Consider the following 4,935-nt stretch of genomic DNA (forward strand, 5'->3'; position numbering starts at 1 on the left):
TTTATAAATTTTTGATGATCCCTCCAGGTGAGCCTTCCCATCATGTTCATGTCTAGCTATCTACCAACTCTAACAGAGCCCACTATCCTGTGTCTTTCCCAAATTAAGTGAAGGAACGATTCATTGGAAACCATAGGAAATAAAATGAATGTAGATGAAAACTTTGCAACTTATACAAATAGTCACTCAAAATCATCCTTACACTAAAAATGCAAAACTATACAATTTCCAGAAGAAAACATAGAATAAAAGCTATCTGCTCTTGGGTTCAGTAATGAATTTTAACAAACAACACAAACTGTCAATACACACCAAAGAAAGAATTAGGTGGATTTTTTTAATATTAAAAGTGTATACTCTGGAAAAGATCTTGTTAAGGGAATAAAAACACAAGCCACATATTGAAGGAAACTATTTGCAAAATACAGATCTGAGAATTTGTATTCAATACACAAAAATATCTTAAAACCAAGTAAAGCAGCCCAATTAAAGATGCACACAAATCTGAACAGACACCTAACCAAAGGATTTAAGAGAAACCAGCCCCTTCAAAAGACTCCGCCACTGATACCAACCATCTGCCTGAAGCTGCCTTTCCTTTCTTGCCTGCTAAGAGACCACCCATGACAGAGAGGGTCTGGACAGTATACAGTGGATGCACAGAGCCACAGAGCAAGTTTTCATGTCCTCTGCTTCACCTTTTGATGTCAGAAGGCTGAAAACTTCACCCTTTGCCCTGTCATCATGGTAACACTGCCATTTTTTGTACAAGGGACCCATGAGGAAGTAAGAAACTCAACTGCGATTGCACTCATTTCTCCTTTCATAAATATTCATGACTCCTCCTAGAGCTTATTAAATATTTGTATTTGACCATGCCACTTAGCATAAATTTCTGTTTCCTTTATCTCTCCCTTAAAGTGTTTGCTTCTGGCTTCTGGATGGAGTCTATGCTTCGCAGCCTATTAAAAGGACTACCCTGCAGGCTGCAACTCTTTACAGGAAGTAAATCTCTCACTGGGTGCAGGTGCTCATGCCTGTAATTGCAGCATTTTGGGAAGCCAAAGTGGGTGGATCATCTGAGTTCAGGAATTTGAGACCAGCCTAGCCAACATGGTGAAACCCTGTCTCTACTAAAAATACAAAAAATTAGCCAGGCTTGGTGATGGACATCTGTAATCCCAAATAATTGAGAGGCTGAGGAAAGAGAACTGCTTGAACCCAGGAGGTGGAGGTTGCAGTGAGCCAAGATCACACCATTGTACTCAAGCCTCGGCAACAAGAGTGAAACACCTTCTCAAAAAAATAAAAATAAATAAAAATGTAAAAAATGAAATCACTCCTTTCCAAATTTCTGAACCTCATCGTTCTTCAGTTGACAGTATTACAAAGTTCAAAAGACCTTCCATACTCTCCCATAGAAGTCCTAGAAATTGTCATTTTGTTAATTAGTTTTGATGCATGAGAACTTGTAATCAAATGAGTAGAAATATTGAAACTGTGGTTTACCAGTTACGTGTCTCTTAACCCAATCAAGCAGATCTCTAAAATTAACCATGAGAATACGTATGCCTGATTCATGGCCAAAATTTTAGGATGAAACCTATGAGATCTCTATTTGTGTTTTTTGCCTATTAACTTATGTTAGGTATATGTGATATTTTCTTAACTCCAGATAGCAATGCAAAATTCATTTATACAATCCTCTAAAAATGCTCTATTCTAACTTACTTGGAAAAAAAATAAGCATTTATACATAAATATTCCCCAAACTCCTAGAAATGTAGAAACTGATATAAAAGTTTTTCAAGTTAACACAATTTACATAAAACATAGTTAAATAAGACCAATTTAATATTTTTGGTGTAATAAAACAACTATGCCTTCAGAGCTATCACTATTAAATATAAAACAAACATAAATTTCTATTCTTCTTGAGTTCTACTCAAATAAGCTAATATTATACTTATTAGATACTTAAAATCTTAAAGCTTATAAATTGATTCTAATTGTTATTCTTATTTTAAAAAACATTATTTCAATAATAATTTTTTACAGCAAATCTGCCTAATAATAGTTTCCAAAGTACTTTTGGTAATTTTTAACCTTAAAGTTAAGCTAATTAAAAGATTTGCATTAAATATCTAGATCATTTATAAATAAGATACAATACTAAAACATTAATTACTGAACGTAACTAATTCAATTTTATATATACTTTTGTCCTCTATTTTTTTATGGAGAGAATAAAGATATTTTGGCCTGTTAATAAACTTTTTTTTTTGTCCACAACACTGAGAAATTATACTATGAGGGAACATCACTCTAGATGTTGGGAGATCGTATACTCATACATTTTCTCATCTACTATAGAATGTTAACATATGACAATTTAAAATTGTCTACTTCCTAGTTTACTCTGGAAAAAGATTACTAAGTGTTAAAAATATAATGTATACATCAATAAAATTACTAGAAATAATAGAATAACTAGAAACTCTATGCAAAGTATGCAGGAAAAGTTATGCAAATAAAGTACGTTGTATTTTTTTTATAAGAAAAACTGTACAAAATACACAAGTAAAAAGAGATATCTAACCTTCCCTCTGTTATATTTGAATTGGTAAACTGTTATGTTTTCAGAAATTATATAAAATTCCTGGAAATTTGTCAATGTCCTCCTTATCCATGCTATGTGCTGGTATAGTGTTAGGAGTCATATTTTCAATTATTTTAAATGTCATCTGCCACAGACAAAATTGAATGTCCTTGTCAGTTGTGGTATAATGAACTCTCATCAGATCTTTTGTCATAGTCATTTCAAGCTCTTTGTCATTTAGATATTATTTATGCCTGATGCTTTCCTAAAACCTCCTGCAATCAGCTATGGATCAGAATGTTGGTCTCCAACACAGGACTCCCTCTGAGACCCAGAGAAAAGACTATGACAGGTACTCTGGTTACAAGCTTCTGATGATATTGCTCAAATAACTTTAAGACCATACACTTAACTCAGTGAAGCTTCCAGAAGTCTAGTTGAGAAACTGATGGGTTCATGACACGGCTAACCCAAGATTCAGCAAGACTGGAATTGAGTACATGGCACTGAATACACTGATGAAAATTGATTATAATTTTATAGCTTCTTTTGAGCATTGCTGGTTCTTTGATGTTATGGTTTCTGGATTTAAGACATCTCTTTCTCTTTTAAAAACTTTAGTCTCACAGTCTTTATAGTTCAACCCAAATATTACATACAAATAATGCAGCAAATAAATGAACATTGGTGATAATTTCCACTTGATTTCTTCATAATACTGCTGTCTGGTGTTGCATTAGTGAAGACACTTCCCACAACTACATGGACACCCCAGAGACTATGACAAATCACTTTACAGCATTCAAGGTCATTGACAGAGAATCCTAAATGTCAGTAGCCTTCATCTGTCTCAAAAAGACTGTTGTTTGTATATGGCCCAAAAAAAGTCAAACCAGATGATGGATCAATAAAGTCAGCCCAGTATCCCTCAGCTTGAAGAGCATAGCAAAGTTCCTTGGCACCACTGTCTAAAAGAACTTCTCTTTCAATTGCTACTTCTTCGCTCTAACCAATCATATCATTCTTAGTTTTTTGTGTTACAGTCAGAATCATTAGTTTGCTATTAGCAACTTCTGGAAGCAGTGCTTCAAAATCTCTTGCAGCAATTCTGGGCATATCTGTATTGCACACTCTACTCTGGCACTTTCAAAGTTTCTCTGCTGTTCATTTTGTGTTCAACAGGTGCCTCATTACCATAAAATTCATTCACACGTTGTGCCATCACAAACTTGTCTTTCACCTGATAAAGGTTCTGCTAGAATATCAGGCAAAGTTTTATGAACCAGGCTTTCTTCAGTGAACCAGTCTCATTGAGGTGACAATCAAAACCAAGGAAGCTGGAACCTCTATGTTGAGGTCCAAATGGTCCCATAGTTTCATCAGGCCACAGTGTTTGAAAGCATGTATCTGGAGACACAGAGGCCACGAGACTCTTCAGAACCCGATGATCCTGCAGTTGAAAAGTCTTTGCAGTTGACAACCCTTTTAACTAAAGAGCAAAATCCTGGGCAATAGGAAGCCAGTCTGGCACTGTTCGAAAGCATATTGGCCATCTCTACTGGAAAGGACCGTTCGCAAAACAGCTTCCCTTTGGAAAGTTATTCCAGTTACCACCACTGCCTCCAGCTGTCCCAGAACCTGACTCTTTTGCTGTTAAATAGTGGCCTGAATCCTTACTTTTTACGGAGAATTTTCAGGAAGGCATTTCAGTGTTTTTGTCACTAGAAGATGTATCTCCAGTGAAGATGCTCCTGCCTCCAGAAAGCTCTGACATGGTGTAATTAAGTGGGGAACCTTTGGTCCTCTCTCTTCTTTGGGGTGCAAAAGAATGAGACAGACAGGCATGTGGGGGGCGCCAGGACATCCTGGCCAGTGGCGGGATGTCATACAGTGGTTGCCTGTGCCACACTGGCTGCTGAATACATGCCACCCTGGACACAGGCTCGCCAGTATGGGGTGGGACATGTGGCAATCACGGGTCTTAGCCCTGGTCACGTGGACATGGATCCAGTGGTAACTCTCACCTTTGCAGCTCAATCTCTCTTGCATGCTATCCACTATTTGCCAAAACTATAATGGTTCACTCTTTATTTTCTGTGATAGCCTCAGATTAGAGCAGTGGGATAATTTCCTACTCTGAATGACTGGTTCCCTGTGCCCACCAGATGGCTCAGTCCACCGGGACCTCGTCCAGTCCTGAGGAAGCTGATCCCCACTGAAGACAGCAGACAGCCTGCCAGGGTTCTCCCGCTCCTCCCCCGGATCTCAGAGACCTCCCTGGGCCTCCAAGGGTCCCATCCTGCATCCCTTCCTTCTCCCTCTGCAGAGCAACCTCC

The 4,935-nt window shown here is 37.6% G+C and overlaps 1 pseudogene; it reads right to left on the bottom strand.

The window, feature by feature from the left end:
* Positions 1–2,228: 2,228 nt before the first annotated feature.
* Positions 2,229–4,512, bottom strand: LOC141584115 (cobalamin trafficking protein CblD pseudogene; annotated as a pseudogene).
* Positions 4,513–4,935: the final 423 nt, after the last annotated feature.

Source organism: Saimiri boliviensis, chromosome 4, assembly GCF_048565385.1.
Source record: "Saimiri boliviensis isolate mSaiBol1 chromosome 4, mSaiBol1.pri, whole genome shotgun sequence".
Lineage (NCBI taxonomy): Eukaryota > Metazoa > Chordata > Mammalia > Primates > Cebidae > Saimiri > Saimiri boliviensis.